The 20,422-nt window shown below is 32.4% G+C and overlaps 1 protein-coding gene across 3 annotated transcripts in view; it reads right to left on the bottom strand.

Annotated features, from left to right (window-relative positions):
• LOC149054019 (protein muscleblind-like) overlaps positions 1–20,422 on the bottom strand; it is a 183,975-nt gene that overhangs the window by 116,783 nt on the left and 46,770 nt on the right. For all 3 annotated transcript variants that reach the window (XM_089230689.1, XM_089230687.1, XM_089230688.1), the window contains exon 2: positions 2,588–2,649. The gene's annotated coding sequence lies outside the window, so the exon portion shown is untranslated. The remainder of the gene's footprint in view (positions 1–2,587; positions 2,650–20,422) is intronic.

Raw genomic sequence — 20,422 nt, 5'->3', positions numbered from 1 at the left:
TATGCAGACATGTCGTATGTAGGTACATTATATTTGGTTTATCCGCGGGAGAGCGAAAAAATAAAATGAATGTAATGTAACACGAGGAGATTTCCTCTGTTTTTTAAAATATATACATAAAATACTTGTGGTACAAACTATGTGTATAGAATAATCGCCCGGATATCTCTGTCTCTGATGCGTCGCATTGAGGATAAAGTGTGCGTTTTCTCGAATATTTTGATTTTTTTAAGACGCTCATGCCGTGTTTATCCGGTCGTTCGCAAATATTTTATCCCCCAGACATACGACAATTTAATATTCTTTGTGCGTTGCAAACCTATTTTACCGTTAGTGAAATCTCATGGTTTTGATAATATAATATGTGTATCATATATAAACATCATAATATATATCTCTGATATGTACCTATACCAATTACCAAGTATGTGTCTGCAAAGAGATTTCATAATATATTAATCACGCGCACTCTCGTATTCGCAGTGCATGATACAATAGGGTAATAATATTATAGAGCAATTTATTGTAAAGATGTGTATAATGATAATAATGATAATGATGATGATAACGATGCATCATGGATTTATGGTGATGGTATTAATAACACGTATATATGCATATATTATTAACTTCGGGAGGTTTTCGAGTCACCCAGTGATATAATATAATTATAATTAGATAATCGCAACTTTTTGAGATCTTTCATAGTAAGATCGTCAAGTATTGAGTGGACATGGACATGGATTTTAGAACCAGGGTTAACTAAATGTAAAAAAAAAACAACGACCAAGATTTGTGAAATATAATTTGAATTAATTAAATCAATTAAAATCGATGAAAAACAGAGATCTTGAACGTCTGACTACTTCACTAAATCACTGACCACTAATAAGTGCCTGGCCTACCATACGATGTTCAATCGCATCGATGGCCACGATGCATAGAAATCGAAATTTTTTAATGCGATAATACATTACTATGCACGAAGACAATGTAAAATACTAAAATTATTACTAATGTATTTATATTATTAATAAAACTTAGTTGCAAATGAAGCCATCAACATTTCATAAAATTAAATTTAACTATAACCTCAGAGACACTCGAAATAATCATCCACTAAAACAAGAAATAAAACTGAAAATCGGAATAAAGTAAACTTAAAAAAAAATCAAGATATCCTTTTATTTTAAAGGATATATAAATGTAACAATGATTACTCGCGTTAGAGTATGTTCTATAAACATTCATTTAACTCACTTCTATTTCTCATGAGAAAAACCGTGGCCTAACATGTGGCATTTGCAAGGAAAACCTTACGATCAATCACATTGTGACCTAATGCCAAAAACACACCGAATCACGAATACCTCTCAATAACCAAGCCCCAATCCAATAAGCACTTAACAGAAAACACGAAAGAATAATATATTTTTTTTTCCATTTTATAAACTTAAGCCAAAAATTAAAAAAAAAATGTATTTTGTTTCACTATAAACTTATATCTGCAGCAAATTTAAAAATAAGCCTAATGACCTAACCTAACTTGATCTAATGATACATAATAAAAATAAAATATTGATTAATAAATTAATGATGAAAATATGGATATAATCCATTCTGGTGATACCAAAATTAGCATAAGCAATAATACTTTCATTTTTACGTTCTCGCGTATTATGATAAATCTATTTCCAGATTTTGTCCAATTTTTTAATCCACATAAATACATTAAAAAATACCCACAGACAGATGCACACTAGCTGCTGCAGACACATCAGAAGTAGATATGTTTATGGTGTGTGGCGACTGAATACATACCTAAACTTATTCAACGGGCTAAACTCATTGTTAGATTTTGATCACATGCCGCTTCGATGAACTAACCTAACCTACGATAATGGCGCAATCGCCAATTTATACTTTTAAATTAAAATTTTACTTTTTACGATCACCGTGGTAACCAAGACATCATAATAACGTTTTCGGAATGACCTCCAGTCATACGACATATTATGCAGGTCAATATAACCCTTCAACCACGTGCATAACAAAATAATAGGTAGGTACGTCATGTATTCACTATATTATGACGGAGAAAAATTAAATTTTGGTGCCTGCGGTGCTGTGAAATAATAAACCAATAGCGTTAGCTGCAGCTGTTACGACTATTACACACGTTTACTATCGACAGATTAATTAATATAATGCATAATAATATATCGATTGATTTATTACATTTACGAATTTAATTTTGGTACAAATTATATACTACCGACTGGACTATATAGCGACGGAGGTAGTAACACTGTAACCGTACCCATAGTACAGTTCAGTAAATACAAAACTGAGGGATTTCAATTCGTTACGGTTGTCAGCAGACACAATCATAATACCATTGGTACAAATAATAAGGAGTCGTGTGGTGTGAGGTAAACCAAAGTACAACAAAAACATAATAATAATAAAAATAAAAATAATAATAATATATTGTGATAAAAGTACAGTGCCGGATGTACAGTATGTACTCACACGCGTAATATTATACGTATATATAACTAGTTCATAGATTAAAGTGTATTTTTACCTGTAGTTTTGACGAGTGAAGATGACACAAAGACGACGACACAACGTGGTTTTCAGCCTTTTCTGAAAATAACAAAAAATCATTAATTTATATATAATACTAGACTATTTGCAACAAAAATACTTTTATTTTAGTATGTGTAACATAAGGATATCAATATCCTCCACACAAAGGTTATCGGAACGCAAGTACTCGATTAGAAATATTCCATTGAATATTCGTTTTATGATATATTTTATGAACTACGATTCGACACGTTGAAGAAATCAAACTACGCAACGTTACCTAAACTAAATTTTATATAGTTTATCTTTTTCTATAATATGTGTCAGGTACCCACTACGCATCAGCTCACAACTAACCAAAAGCTTTTTTTTTCTGGACATTGACGACACTGCTGCTGTATAAACGCTTGCGCATGACTTCAACAAAACCTAACGAAAAAAACACCAGGTGATTTTAAATTGAGCCCACAATTAGATCTACTTTAAACACTGTTACTTTTAAATTTATTTATGTATAGTGTATACAATTTATTTTTAATTATTATTAATGCTCTTAAATATTATACGATTAAACTAATGAAAACAACTTTTACCTACCTAATATAATAGCCTACTCAATACTCATAGTATTATTATGTTTCAATTTTGTTTATTTTAATCACACGAATCATTTTTTTTTTTTTTTTTTTTTTGAGAACAGTGATAGTCACCATTTCTGGATAGTGCTAAATTGCTTTCAGACAAATAATATTACTTATAAAATTAATACTAATTGTTATCTTTGTCGGTTGCAATTTACTGCATAGAATTAATTGTATAGCTAAAATTTATTTTTCTCTTCGCAGCAATTTTGTGTGTACATCTTTTCATCATATTCCACCCACATAATTCGTATACCTATGACTCAGCAGGAATATAAACGGATTTCTTGCGGTAGACAAATATTCAAAGAATAGAAAAATACAGCTGCAGATGCCGGAATCAAAATATTATAGCATGGATACAACAATATTATGTCAATAATAATGCTATTGCTATTATTGCTTTGTGTTAGGAATTGTACACTCGCGCGACCGTTCGAGTTGTATTTATTTGTCAGCTAGAAGGTGAAGGTAGTTTTCAACCGAAGAACACAGACTTGTTTTACACGTACAAAACGAAGTTATTCGATACGGAAAGGGTTTTTCTCGAGAAACACAGTATAGTTATGTTTTGCCCGTCATACCCATACACACCGTTTAGTGAGAATGTGATTATATTATGTAAAACGAAATATTATGAAAACACATTATACCGTTTTTCTGCAGAAGTGAGCTCGATATCAAGTGTCATATTTTTTATGATGTCGACAATTATTCATATCCTCTTGTTTCCCTTAAAGTTGATACATAGGAAATTCAGAAATTTTCAAGTAAACTGCAGATGTAGAAAAACACACGATATAAGGATAAAAAATATTTATAAACATAATTTTTTGATAAAAACGTTGTGTTTTTAACAACGTGAAACTTATTAAAAAAATATTTTCAAAAACATTGATACTTTTTGAAATAATGAGTGGTTCATGATAAAAAAATCACCCTGTATATCGACGCCACGCGGTGTCTACACAAGCCAATTTAGAAATCTGTGGCCATCGATCTGGTAATAAAAATAGATTATTTTATTTGATAATTAATATGCATATATAGAATACACGTCGCCGTGTAAAAAAAAAAACCATAATATATTATGTAATATAATAATTTGACTTTCCGATACCCGTCGGTTGTGTGCCTACAAAGGGCAGGCTAAATCAATATGATATGACGTATTTCATACTTTGTACAAACAATAATGAGTAGGTACAGTGTAATAATATGTATATTTGTTGTGGTCGTGTACTGCACACTATTTACAGACGGCTGCATGGCCCGGGTCGACGCCTTTGTGCCACACCGGACACCGCGATGAGTATAATATTATAATATTGCTGCACCATTATAAAACGTTTACAATAAAGGTAATTATACAATTTATAACAATTATTATGTATATGTCTCTTGGAGTACTAGCTGTCATCTGACCTTTTATTCCGTCGAGCGCGCCTAAATCGACTACATTTTCCCAGTGCGCCTATCATATAAGCACTCGTATCATCATTCTTTACATTTTTTATGACGTGATAAATCGGTGTCACAGGAACTTAATGAGCCCGGGCATCACGTAACGGTTCATGAAAGAAAAAAATTGGATTAAGTTATTCTTATATATTGATCTGTTCAGATCTATATAAAGATTTGTGATCGATATCAGATGACAAGTGGCTGTCTATAGGTTTATAAAATATACGTTAAATACGTTATATATATACTTATTTATATAAGTTGGATAATGGACTACAATACTCCACGTCTGAGCAAGCCGAGCAAGGTTTGATTAATTGAGTACCTACTATTAGGTTAGTATCAAAATAATGAAATGTTTAGGTAAACAGAGTCTCATATAAAAAATGTAAAGCAATAAATCGAGTTCCGGGTAAATCCTACCCATATTTTAAATTTGACGGGAGAAAGGTCAAAAACAGTTTAATTTTGACTGTGTTTACCTATTTAAAGAGCAAATGAACCACTGAATTTCAATTCATTTTTTCGTATATATTCGAAAAAAATGTATAAGTTTTTAACTATTACAAATGGATGTTGTTTTGTTACATTTACCAATTCAGCAATACGCTATCTATTACAAGCGTTTATATAGGTACATTATATATATGTATATTGGACGTATATTTTTATGTGAATAAGTATACTCAATGGTATTGACAGTAACGACTGCACATTATAACTAATTAATTGATTAGAAAATGCATATTTTGGTTTGTTTAAATTGCAATAAAAACATCTTCATCATGCTATAAAATCGTTAGGAAAAATAATATTTCATACGATTTTTTTAATGTAGGCACTTTTTTATTTATTTTATTATATAATTATATTTCCAATGAAAATGTAAGATTTAATGGAATAAACCATTCCAAGAATCATTCAATCGTAATCATGACTAATACAACTGTATCATATATTATTAATACGTACGCTATACACAAATCTTTATGCATATTGCATAATGGCACATAGATACTATAATATTATTAAGTGTACCTAACTTAAATTATATTATGATATTTATTGATAAACTATAAACAGTATTACCTATTATTTAATATACTATATTAATTATCGTTTGCTATTCATCAAATATTTTATATTATGATTTTTCTTCACAATTTATTTAATCACGTGTTGTGAAATTGGTATTTAATAACATAATAAAATATAATAGAACTAATAAGACGCATTATTTCATATCATGTTAATAATTGTTGGACAGAAAAAAACGGGAAATATTGGAAATTAGTTAAAATTATTTCATAAAATGATGCATTATATTGTTTCTATTTAAATGTAATAAAATGAAACATTTGTTTTCTTATGAAGATCCGAGATTATATTACAGTATAGCAATTATTATATTTAACTGAATTTTTATTATTTTTAGAAATTTAGCAGTTTTTATTTTTTCATTTAAAGTGTGCAATTATGGCAACTATTTTATATTTTTAAATATATAATTTACATTAATATTTACTTTAAATATTCCTTTGAAATAAATAGTTAAAAAGCATGTTGTCGCTAAACAATTCAGAAAAATGTAAAAATTATAATAATAATAAAAAAAACATACTTATATTATTTTTAGAAAACTGTTGATTTTTAACGACTCAAAATTTCGCTAGGATATATTTTCAAAAATGTTAACAGAATTTAAAGTGATGCGTGTTTTACGTTAAATGGATCACTCGATATGATAATATAATATAATGTATTATGAAGAAACGAAAAAAATCCGATGCTTCAATTCATAAAATATTTAATGGAAAAAATTATCGCTGTCTTGTGATAAAATGATATTATGACGTGCAGCGGGTGTATCTAAAAGAGCGGCGGGCCGCAGCAGACGATCAGAGAAAGATTCGAGATTTGATAGTGTGAATTTCCGATGCGTGGATTTGTCGTGTGCCCAAGAATACCACAGTCGAGGGTTGCGAAGAGTGCATTCTGTCAATGGGTAATCTCTATTTTTTTTTATTTTTTTTTTTTTCGAAATGCGATCGCGATGTGAGAAATGCAAGGGGTTATGAGGTACAGTTTACTGACGATCATGTCAACTGGAACGGTTCCATTTTTTTTTTCAACCGCAACGTTTTTGTTTACTTCATATATATATATATATATATATATATATATATATATTACGTGGTGTATACAGTAAAGTTGCGGTCCGTGAATGCGTATATTTCCGAAATTCCTGGGAACAAAAATGTTTTAAAACTACTCCCTATATATACAAACCAGTAATGAGAATATCGATAGTGTTTAATGTATATTTATGTATACCACGATAAGGATCGATGCAAGTATTGTTTGAGTAGACACGCGATTTCCCGTTGGTGACATTTTGACAATTTTGCCGTTTATGGTGGTGTATACATTATACTTATTTATATAGGTAATACAAACAAATATATTTGTTCTTCATTGTATCATGCATTCATGCTTCCGGTTACTTCCCACTGTTATATTATACTTTTATTCGTTCAGATAAATTGGTACAAAATATTTTTTCACGGCCATAAATGCTATTATGTAAAGGTCCACATGCGATGGATCTACATAAAATTACTAAAATTACTACATTTTTAATATTTTAACATAATTCAATATTATTTAATGACGTTTTATGCATGCAAGTAAACAATATACAATTTTAAGTCTCCCCCCTAAAAAATGTCAAAACTATGGCACTGGTACCTATACATATATTACTGAATTTATAATATTCCCTAATATTCTTCGTAAAAATAAGACTGTTTAAATATGTTTACACGTAAGAGATTCAGACGTAGTATTTCGTTAAAATAATGTAGAAAATAAATGGGACTAATGAAGATTAAAAAAAAATCAAACATATTTAAGTAAGCTTACACTTCGCATAATATAATCTAAAATAAATTGATTTTCAATTTCCAGCATTATTATGTCCAATATAAAAACAAAATAATACTTTAATGTTGAATAAATCTATTTTTGATGATGACCATAATACAAAGTAGTTTGCAAATTTCAAATTTCATCCTAAAATAAAATTAGGTATGCAATAAAAATAATTAATACCTCATACCACGATCAAACAGATAAAAGAAAAATGTACAAAGTAAATAGGAAAAATTTCAAGTCAATAGTGTTTTCTATAACAGTTGGCTTCGATGGCGGGTCGATATCACGTTCACCATGGCCCTGTAGTTGGATTTCGTATATACAAACAATATTTATAGCCCGTTTATTTAAATCGTCCAATCACAGCGAAACACGTAGTTCGGGTTCGCGAAAATCCGCTGAAATCGATTTGGGTTCAATATGATGGACATGATTAAAACGATGTCGAGAAAATTCCGGTCGACCGATGACGTGATGTATAGAAGAGAAATTTCAATCTACCCTAGCTGGTACGTACAATATATGTCTGTGCGCAACATATACGTATAATATACGTATGAGTGTATATATACGTTTGTTGTAGACGACAGGCCAAAAATCATAGATTTTCCTACAACAATTATTTCGATTATATAGTACGTGTAAAATATTTTATCGCTTATGCGCCCATTTAATATAAAAGTATAACTGTAAAAGACTATATATAAATATGGAAAGTACATAATATATTATTGCAGGTGTAGTGACGATTATTCGTTCGCTTGTTTCATAATTCTATGATAATTTTATAATAGTTATGGAAACGTAGGACGATTTTTTTCATTGCGCTGATAAATCGAGAAAATCGTCGGCAAAGTACCTCGACATATTAATATATTATTATAAAATGTGTTCATAATAAATTAGTAAATTAATAAGCCTCTTTATTGACGTTGTAAACAGATCCCGGATTTCGTAGACTAAAATGATTGGTAATTATAATTTAAAAAAAAAATAATAATAATAATAATAATAATGATTTAGTACAAAAATCATAAAATGCTTTTTTAATGCTTTTTTAATGCTGTAGTAATATAACGTATGCAATATTTTAGATTACAATGCTTATTATAATATTGAATAATATATAATCAATAAGAGAACTATACAAATTTGTAATCATAACAAATCATAATTAGATATGGTAAACGTCCCAATATTTATATTGATAATATTTAAAAATTTACAATATTTTTGAAATTATTTAAGCGAATACCTAACCTATAAACTCTTAAAATTAAAAGAATTTTAAGTTTTTTTTAAGTCTTTTAAATTTATTAAATATCGGACTGATAGGCACCTGAGTCAATATTATTTAAAAATATCAATGACAATGTGCACTAGCTGCTGCAGTGCACGTCATAAAACGAGCAGCGGTCTTTTCACTGTAGCAGGTATATAAACAGAGAAGAGTATTTTGTTATCATTCACTATTTATTTTTTCTTCATCTCTCGTTCTCGACGACGAGACGTATTTAATTTAACGCAACTCTTATTTTTTACAATACGTTTTCTCTTGTTTTTACGCGAAACGATTATTTTTATGTTTTTTGTCGTCGTTGACATTGAACATCGCAACACACACATACACACACACTAACGTATAGGTACGTTTATAAATATATAAATTATTATTATACGGTGAAGTGACTTGTCTGCCAAATATTTAAATTGCTTTTACCGCATTTTTACGGATCAGACACAACGCCTGCGCATACGTACCTATACGAATTAAATAAAATAAATTATTGTTAAATGTATACATACAATTTTCTATATTGTAATTCGTAACGTCATATAGTGAGTGTGTATTTATTTAAAATCAAAATTAGTAAAAGGCCAGTTGACAAGATTAATAATAATTGTTATTATATTATTATACACAAAAATGGAATTAAGTTTTGCAATAAATAACCATGATCACATATACACGATGAGGCCATACCAGTTACTACTCGCATAAACTAAATGAGGAAAGAAAAACAAATTAGGATTTCGTCGACGCGAATGTATATAAATTCACAAATAATAAATGTATAAATATTAATAGTCGACAGCGTCATCTGTAGTTTATATTATAATAACTTGTATACGCCGATTGTAAAACAGCGCAAACGGTAGGTAAACAAGTGAATTATTACCATTATAAATAAAATATGACGTGTTCCTAAATTATTATATTATTTAATATTATTAACATAATCGTCCGACGAATTGCGACCCATTCTGCGGTGACGATGACGCGTCTTTATTATACGAATCTCAACGGGTCCGCGAGAAGAGGTTTTAATTTTGGTCGTTGTATATATAAATTATTATCGGCAGCTGAGCTTGCCAAGTTGAATGTGTTGTTAAATCAAAAAGTAAGTAATTTCAGATATCCGAGACATCGATGATGAAATTGAATACGAAAATTCAATCGCTCAAATTAATATTGGGGCGTCGGAAGCCGTTTGTTTGGGCTGTCGATGTTCACCTGAGGACGAATATCGATTGTGAATAATGATATTTAATCATCAAAATATTAATATGAGTTACAGCCGATGGCAGGTGCGCACTAAGATGGACCCGAAATCCATTTCGAATGAAAATCCACTCTGTCGCAGTGTCACTTGTCGCCAAGATGTCTGCTTGGGCTCTCATCACGATCGTCTCGCAACATCAGCGCAGCCGCCGGCGAATTGAATGTAATAATAATATGCGCCTTTGAAGTGAACAAATATTTTCTTATATTCATAACGTGTACATAGCTTTGTATTATTTTCTCACTTCGGGTTTAATACGAAATTCTGAGAAACTCGAGGCTGTACTCGGCGTTGGACAGCTGATGCTTTGGTGAGGGGTTAGCGTAGGAAATCGCGACAGAAGATTTTACGCCCATTGGCGGTGTCGAGAGATTTGTCAGTGTGGCTGCCGCGCAATGAAATCGGAGAAAAAACAATAAAGACTGCATGTACGATTTTATTTTATATTCTGCGTATGTGCACCCACGGCTATCACACCATAGAACTCAAACACCGGTTTTATGACACGATTGAGAAACTTTGTGTGCACGTCACTATAGGACACAGGAATACGACTGGAAAAAATTCTCGAATGGATCTCTTTTTCAGGAAATATAATATAGAAACAATAGAATGAGTCGCGTAAATAATTAGGAAATAATCTAGTTATAGTATTTGGCCAAGAAGCACATAGGTATATGGAAAAACATTTTCATAATAGAAAATTGATGGAAATATTTAGACAACATTATTATACAATCATATAGCGCATAATATTTGGTTATGAAAAGAAAATGTTTTTTAATTAAATAATTATTGTTCGATCACTTCAAAATATATTCACATAAAATACTATCAGCAATAATAAAATACTGCAGTGCGTGGGATATAATTATATAACAATATAATATTGTACTATAACATGACGACTGGACGATAATTTATTTTTAGGGTAGTGAAAATAATTGTCTACACACACTCTTTTTTTCTTTTCTTATTTCCCTGGAACCGTCGGCACACGCGTCTATTATGGGCCATAACAGGAGAGAAGCAGCAGCAGCGTGTACACACACATTTTGCACGCAGACCTCATCGTTTTGGACGCGCGTTGGCATCGCAAGCTCGGAATAAATTTAAGCTGTCGAGTCTGCCCGCCGCCGCCACGCACCGCACGCACATTGGCGTTTGGCGGTGGAGGCGCCGCCGAGTATTATTTTTAAACTCGCGGACGAGCTGCCGCTACAAGCCTGCTGCTGCGGCTGCCGCCTCCGAGAGGCCTCGACGAGTCTCCGTGGGTGTACAAAACACGAAGCGACTACATGGTACATGGTCACATTGTAAATTGTAATAATAATAATAATAATATTATAACGTCGATAAAATTGCCATTCACAAAAATACACTATGATATCAATCGCCGTCGGTCAGGAAACCGCGTGTGCATTATACCGAGAAGTGCACATTACGAGGTGATTATGCAGCTGCATACCGCGCATACCTGCATCATCATCGTAATATTATGGCGGGCATTGCGATGCTGCAGTTTCATCGTCCTGACAGTATATTATAATTACCTATTATATTATCATCGTAAATTATTAATAACGTAGCACGACGCATCTCGCCTGCATAATAACAATATTGTTGCCATCATTGTTTTTTTTATCGACATAGAATCACGTGACGTGCCATTGTCCCGCATCGTATATTATACCACTGCGACATTATAATAATATAATAATATGTATAGCGGTGCAGTCGTTTTAACATAACAACAATATTAATGTCGATCATAAACGGCTGTTTGCATTAGCGATCGACGACTTACGACGACGCGCGTACTACTATACCGCTGCAGTGACATAATACTATGGTAATAATTATAATGACAATATAATTTAGACCTAAAGACGGCGCGGGCCGGAACGCGTAGGTAGTTATATCGTTAGCATTGTAACAATGAGAGCCCGGATGAATGTCTATAGACGCTCAAGTAATGTCGAAATTCGGTATCGTAATAAAAAACTATAGAATGTTATCATTATTGTTCTCGTCCGGAATTAATAGTGATATAAAATACCTACGCCCCCCACTCCTCGCCCACCACGCGACTCTGGTTAGGAGAAAAAAAATATATCATCATTATATAGTTGCGTGTGATCCGAAAAGCAGATGTTACCTAATTAGTTGGCCTCGCCGACGGATAGATCTATCGAACCGTTTGTTATTATGTAGTAGTATAACGCCCACCCATTGTTGCCGGTCGAAAAACTGCCCAAAGTCGCGATGTATTAACCGCGGTTATGGTCACGTGAACTAGAGCCGTACACACTGGTAAGAACCGGTCGCAGTGCAGTCAGAACCTCGGTGGAACTATTGTTCAAATATTTTAGCAACCAGAACCAATATTTTGATATATTATCAACGACGATAATCGATCGATTTCTTCCTTTTTTGTCTATAGACATGCGCATAAGTTGTATCGGAACTGGTTGAATATTGCAGGAAATCGGAATCAATAGAGACAGATAAGATATGATAGGTTACCTTTTTGCGATTATGTTATGAGTGCGATCTTCGTTATATTTTAGACGTTCACAACCATTTAACCATGGCAATTACATTTTCATCCACGTGGTAAGCCATATACGTTTTTTACACTTGATTACAGGGCTAACTGTTGAGCAATGGTATTTTTTTTCTGAATTTTGTAGTTTTTAGAAAATACTTAAAAAAAGTTATAAGTTAATAATTTAACAATTTTTTTCTATTAACTTGGTTATAAGTGAAGAGTTATAGGTACCGTCCAAGTCATATACCTTGATAACAATTAACTCACTGCATTGATAAAAGTTAATTTTCTTTAAACATACAAATAGCCAATAGGTAGATAGTTTATTTTAAAACGCCCAAAATGTATCGAAATGAAATTATTTCAATTGAGCTATTCTAATGGCTAAAACAGCGAAAATAAGTAAACTTAAGAATATTGCATTTTTAGTTGCCTATTATTATGATATGGTAACGATAATCAATAATTTATTATTCAACTATGCTCAATACGGTGAGCTAAATATTCAAAACGACCTATAGTCAAACAGTTATAATAAAGTGTTAACAAACACTATTTGAACTCGATTATATGCACTCAACATAATGCTTAATCGTAATAACGTGCCGTATAACCGTGGGGCATAATTTTCATCTGAACAGGTACCTATCATATATTAGAAAGACGTATGTGTCCTTATGACTTAATGTTCATCTATAACAATACAGTATTTAGACATTTTAGTGCACGCCCGCAAGGCCGTCGTCGTCGCTTATTATTTTGCGACCGATACAAGAGGGTATGCAATGGACGCTTTGTCTGGATTAGCCGCGTATACAGCTATATATGTTATACACCTTTTGTTGTACGATGGAGGTAGGATGGCGTGCACGTGAAATCGGAAAACAAACAAAACGAAATAATTTTAAAGTTACTAAAATATAATATTGTTGTTGGATCAAAAGTATGATGCGTACAATATATACCATTATAATTCGTGATAGGTACATATAACATTATGCGCAGATTTTAATACTATAAGTAAATGTACAATCGAAATTTAGTTTTACTCAGTCGAGATTTGAAGTTCTATTCCGGAGGTATATATTCGTTTCGTTGTACACGATAATAGTCCATTTACGTTTATGAAAAACGATTATCGCTCTCGCAGTGCGACTTATTAAATCGGAAATTTCATAGTGTTTATTTCGATGGCACTCGTTATGTATTGCGTCAATATTATTATAATTTATAAGTAACGTAAAAAAAAACAAACTTTTTTTAATAACCAGGATATTTCAAAAACTAGAGTTAAATGAGATAACATTTTTTTTTTTTTTTTTGGAATATGTCGTCGGATTTTTGAAAGGTAGATTCCTGCAGCGGTACAAACAAATTATAGTTAAAACCGCGGACCGCTATACGCTTTGTCCAACCATAAATCTAAATATTTCGGACAATGCGCTGCCATCCCGATTATATGATAATATTATTATGAGGGACAATTCTGCGGGCGGTGCAGTATATTCGCATCTAGATTATAATTATTAATTCTTTCGCGAGATTTGAACGGAACCAGTGGTTTAATTAGGTCCGAAATATCACTGCAGGTCTCGTTTCCGGCCTTTTGCCACCACCGTCAACACAATAAAAATAACAACAACAATAATAAAATAATATCATATAAAACATGTTGGCGTGCGTATAACGTGTATAATATAATATTGAATAACATGATATATATATATATATATGTATATATGTATATATGTACCCGCCGGACTGGCCCTCGAAAAGCCAATATCCGCGAAATATAAAGGCTGCGCGCGCCGACCGTTTGTTTTTATTAGGGCGATGAAACGACGTAATACTATTCGCAGCATATAAAATCCGAAGCAGCCGCCGCCGCCGCCGCCGCTGTCGACGCAAACAACTGTGTAATAGTAATAATATAACATGACGAGGAAACGCACTCTCTTTTCTCCGGGACACATTTATTTACATTACACTATATATATTATAAGCCTGCACACACACACACACACACACACACACACACATAAATAGTGTGTATCATATTATATTATATATTGTGGTCGGGGGTCGTGTTTGTTTGGCGCTTGAGGGCACACAAACGGATCGCGCGTCGCGTTTGTGTATAATAGGTACTTCGCGAGATGTGTTGAAAAAATGTCGAGTGGCCGACGAGTAACCTAACCTTCGTTAAACTGTTATTATTATATTTATTACTGTCATCACAGTGCAGTCGCCGTTTTCGTATAATAGTTTGTTGTCTATATACTTAGGTATATAATATTATTGTATATACAGGGCGATTCTTTCACCGGTTAACGCAATGTTGGCTAGATTTTCGGTTGAATTTTTTTATTTGAAATTGTAATATCCGACATAACCACTCGCCAAAGCTTTAAGGTTTTAATATATTTTCCATAGGGGAGAGGGCGACTCGAGGGACGGCGATATAACCTAACCACGTATTTCTAAAAAAAATGTTTATCGTTAAAATCAAAATCACGAAAAAAAACAACGCAAAATTATATATATATCGAAAATTTGTTTGAAAATTATTACTTCGCCCCCCCCCCCCCCCCTTCAACCATGTGCCTGAAGACGTCGCTGACCATATTCATAAACAGTTATAGAAAATGTTCACTTCCGGTTTCAAATTCGATTTGTACGAAGGTTAGGTACAAAGGTTAGGTCATATACCGATGAGCAAATAACTATCAAGCGATACAAGGATCACCTTGTAAAGCGAGATAGGTAGTCCGACGTATATTAATATTATGATGATGTCACAGTATTATTAAAGCAGTTTTCGATGCCAATGGATGGCAATAATAATTATTGCCATCTCATGGAAGTTAGAACAATAATAATTATCTCTATCGTTTGAAAAAAAACAACGAATTTCACGTCGTTCACGTACGACAATTTATTTTTACGAATAATGTTAACATATTTTGTATCATATATATATATATATCATAAGATTGCTGTGACGAAAGTAAAAACTGCAAACATTCAGTCGGTCATGTGTTACAAATTAAGTAGCAAGTACATACCTACCTTGGTGTGTAATATAAAAAATCGACATGACGTGTGTATGCGCCATAACAATATTGTAGTTAACCGACCCGTTAAAAGTATTACACATTATACGATACAATACAATCGATCAATATAGTAATAAACTTTAGCTGCAACGTATTGTGATTTAACACTTTATTTTGGTACAGTATGATGATGATAGACCGGAATTTTCAGCATATTTTCCTCCATTCGTGACAATAATATATTATATTACCATAGTTTCAGACGGCCGTCTTAGAATCGCCCGGTTCCGAGTACCCTATGTCATGTCACAACGAAAGGGACAAAAACGATTATTGTCCGTCAGTTCCGGTCGCGTTTTACTCAGATTTCCGCAGAACCGCCACCAATAATAAATCGCACTACGTTCCGGTTCCGAGTCGATCCCGTTGTGCACTTCATCCGTGCAGCGCTGCAGTTTATATAACAATATTATACGATGCATCACCTAATAACACTTCTGTTCCTGTCTAATTACATAATATTACATTGTATCGCGCATGCATTCACGCCCGCCATATAGACAAAAGTGTGTCTATACTTCGTCATCGCACTGCACCGGCAGAACGTTCGAGAGCAAAAGTGAAAACAGATTAAAACACGATTTGAATATTTAAATTATACCGCACACACAAACCAATGAACACTCACACGTGTAATGCACCATACGATAACATATCATGTTGAGTGTTTGCTTTTAAAACACGTGTATTTATCTATATATATATATATATATATATATACATGTATTTGCACAATGTGCACCGTTTATAATTCATTTCGCTTGTTTGCATAATACAATACATGTATATTCGCGCACATGTTTCGGTGCATTCCGAATATAATTTAATATCATAATATGTGATATAGTATACGCAGAAACTCTATATAGTAGTACTAGTAGTAGTAATGATAATAATAATAATTATTATTCTCATCGTCGCGTTTATTATAATATACAAGACGATTATCAGACCACCATCACACGGTTTTTATATTTAATACAATGCGCCGCATAGTTATTCAAAATCTGACTTTCGAAATGATCGAATATAACACTTTTTTTTCTATCGCACACTCGACATTTTTTTATACCTTTTAATAAATGTTTGTAATATAAAAACGGTATGAAAATATTATTTCCTAGGAAGGATTTGTATTATAATGATTCGTGCTTGATTTTTTATTAATTTAAAAAAAAAAATATATATATATATATATATATAACAAGTAAACACTATGGACATTTACAATTCGTTATAATTGTTTGATCAATAACTACTAACAGCACTACACGACTAAACAAATATTAAATTTACATATATTTATATATACATATATACATATATATATATATATATATATATATTGTATAGCTATAGTTTGTGTTGGTATATCATCGAATATTATCCATGGTACATAATGTTTAATAAGTTGGAAGCTACTGATTCAAATGGATGCACTTTATGATTTTTAATTATTTTTTTTTTATGTGCTCTAAGAATATTTAAAAATTCAGAAATTCAGATTTTTAACAACTGCATCGCTGGTAAAACACCCTGCACTACATTACACTTATATTATATCACATTATCAGCTATTTTTGCCATTTAGGGATCGGTATCAGGCACTATCAGCTATTACTGTTGACGTATGTTCGGGCGTAGGTATATATTGCAAAAAACGTGTACCTAATAATTTGCCGATCGATCACGGGCAAATCTGTACACCATGACGTATTATACGACTAGAAAACATTTTACGGTGCGGCGATGGATGCGGTGGTTTCAAAAACGACAAATCGCCAATTTATAATGTGATGGGGATTATTGTAATTGGCCGGATATACGTGTATATATATGTACTTGGTATTGAGCGATTTAAATTATCGCCGAATAAAAACTCGAACATCTAAATAATTATATATATATATATATATTATTATAATTATTATGTATTGTAGGGCATGGGAGATTTATTATTATTATTTGTTAGTTGGGTATATATGTTTGCAGTGACCCGAAAACCGCTTTAGCACACGATGTGCCATTGTATAGGATATTTATAATATAACATTGCCTCAAATGCGATAATGTAGTATTGTTAAGTTTTTATAATAATTATGAATTGTGCGACGAGTGGTATATTGGTCGTTGCAGAAGTGCCCATAACAATCGCGCGCTGAAAATCTTCATAATAATATTACGAAGGCGATACGTAGCAGCGTGTAGAAACGAACAATTTATCATACCAGGTAAGAGTGCACGTATACGAGTTGAGTGTATAAGAAAAAAGCTCGTTAAACTATACACGAGTAGATAAAAAGAAAATGTAATCTTAATGATTGACCTTTTTTTATATTTTTTCCCTATCAAGTATAGTGATAAAAAAAAAAAGCGGCGGTACAAAATAAAAAGACACAGACGGTATTACTGTACAATGGGAGAAATTGGCTTAAAAACTCTCAACAGGACACCCCCTCAAAAAAAAAAAGAACTTCGCAACGCCTTATTGTACATGTTTATATATTATATAAATATATCGTACACGATTACAACTAAGGGAAAGCGTTGAATAAAAAGGTCTAAAAACATCCGTTTCTTCGGATGATAAATCGTATACGCGACGATGGGAAAAAAATAATATATATTCCGATCATTAAGGGTAAAACTTTCGACGTCACACCTATCGCAAAAAACGCACAGCGTTGTGTCGTTATTTATATCATATTATATGTATCTGTATATAATATGTTTATAGTTTATGACGTGAAAAAAAAAGGCCAACGTTTTAGGTAGGTTTGGACGAAACGAGTTTAGACATTTTAATGAAATAAATCACGGTTTTAATATACACTGCTTTTGTTTCGCACTCACAAACACGGCGGCCGCTTACATTTACACGTATTCATTGTGGACGCGTGCAATTTGTTATATAGGATTGTACCGAAACAATTATTGAAATCAAATAATATGTCACATTCAACAACATAATGTATGGTTATACGCAGAATAAAATATTTATTCTAATTCGCAGTTTGCGTAAGCTCGCTTTTCGAAATATTCACGTCTGAGATCATAACGTCATAATATATTATCGCTATATACATGTGAGTAGGAGCGATTCGTGCGCGAACAGAGGGGCGTTTTAATTAAGGGCGATGAACATATTACAAAATATCGTTGAATCAATATGTAAGTATATTATTATTATTATTTTTTTTTATTAATGATACCCTCGGCAACATATGGAGGTATATTGTATGATATGTACCAATGTATATGCAATTGCTGCAACTATAGCAGTGCATTTACAAAACTCGTTTCGTTTTATTATTTCCACGACGGTTACATTTACGGTATTATAGACATTAGGTATAATAGTACGATTATTGAGTTCTAACGAACAATTATTAATATTAATCAGTCGCGGTGAGTATGTATATGATATAATATTTGGTTGTTATTTTACAGTGCGAAAAGTTTGATTGAACTTCACGGGGAAAGCGAAAAGAGATTATTATTATTCTTTATACGATGTCCAGCATGATGGCCCGATTTGACAATATTAACCGGCCCGGTCGATATAATTTATAAAATAAGACTAGACCGCATTGCGTCTTTGTCAATCGATTCGCGGTGTATTATCGAACAAAGAAGTAACGAAGATTTTTCTAATGCGTGTTTTTTGCAGCTTTGATGGAGAGAATGTGACTCAATATTGTCTCGTGTAAAATTGTGTAAATATTTACCCGATAAATTCTACAAAAGCGTAAACAAGCTGATCGGATCTGGTAAAAACTTTATACTATACCGAACAGACGTGTTTAAATCGATTAATTGCCGAGCAAAAATTATACTTTTTATAATATCATAATATATATAGGTATGCATCACGCAATTTTTTTCGGTCAGATAATGGTTTTTATTTAAGCCTCGCCGTGTATTACACACTATACGCGCATATGTATATTTTTTTTCCCTAAACTTTTCACTTCGGCAACCATCATGCCGGTGGTCCGCGCGCCTTCGAAAGTTTCCGAACTGTGCATAGTAGTTTTTTAAAGCGTGCTAGCGACGGACGGACAGACTGCGGCTGAGCAGAGCGTTTCGTATGCTGGGCAACAACGACAAAATCATAATAAAAAAATAAATAAACTGACCGTTCGAAAATCCACGCAAAATGTCTCGACCGTTTTGCCACGTAGGTATAGTTATATTGTAATGGGAATCTGCGCCGCAGTTTTGAATTTGACAAATTACGCGTATTATATTATGATACCACGTGTGATACGCAGCAGAAGTTCGGCGGAGTGCGTGCGCGAACGTGATGGGTGTTACTACGATGATATTGCAGTGACGTCATAACGTTATTCGTATACAAATATGACTAATACAATATATAACAACGATGTGCAGTTACTATCGCCGAGTGTATCGACAGCACAGAAGTTGTTTTATGTAAACAAATCGGTTCGGATGACGAGAAAAAAAATGACAAACACGATTTATAATGTTTGAAAAAAAAAATGGAAAACTTTAAATAGCTTGCTGTCATATTTGATATTTGAGACATATGACTTT

The sequence above is a fragment of the Diuraphis noxia genome, unplaced genomic scaffold, assembly GCF_037042655.1.
Source record: "Diuraphis noxia isolate RWA-SAM2 unplaced genomic scaffold, SU_Dnox_SAM2 contig0013, whole genome shotgun sequence".
Classification (NCBI taxonomy): domain Eukaryota; kingdom Metazoa; phylum Arthropoda; class Insecta; order Hemiptera; family Aphididae; genus Diuraphis; species Diuraphis noxia.
The sequence above is the reverse complement of the archived record's forward strand: the minus strand, read 5'-3'. Positions and strand labels throughout refer to the sequence as shown.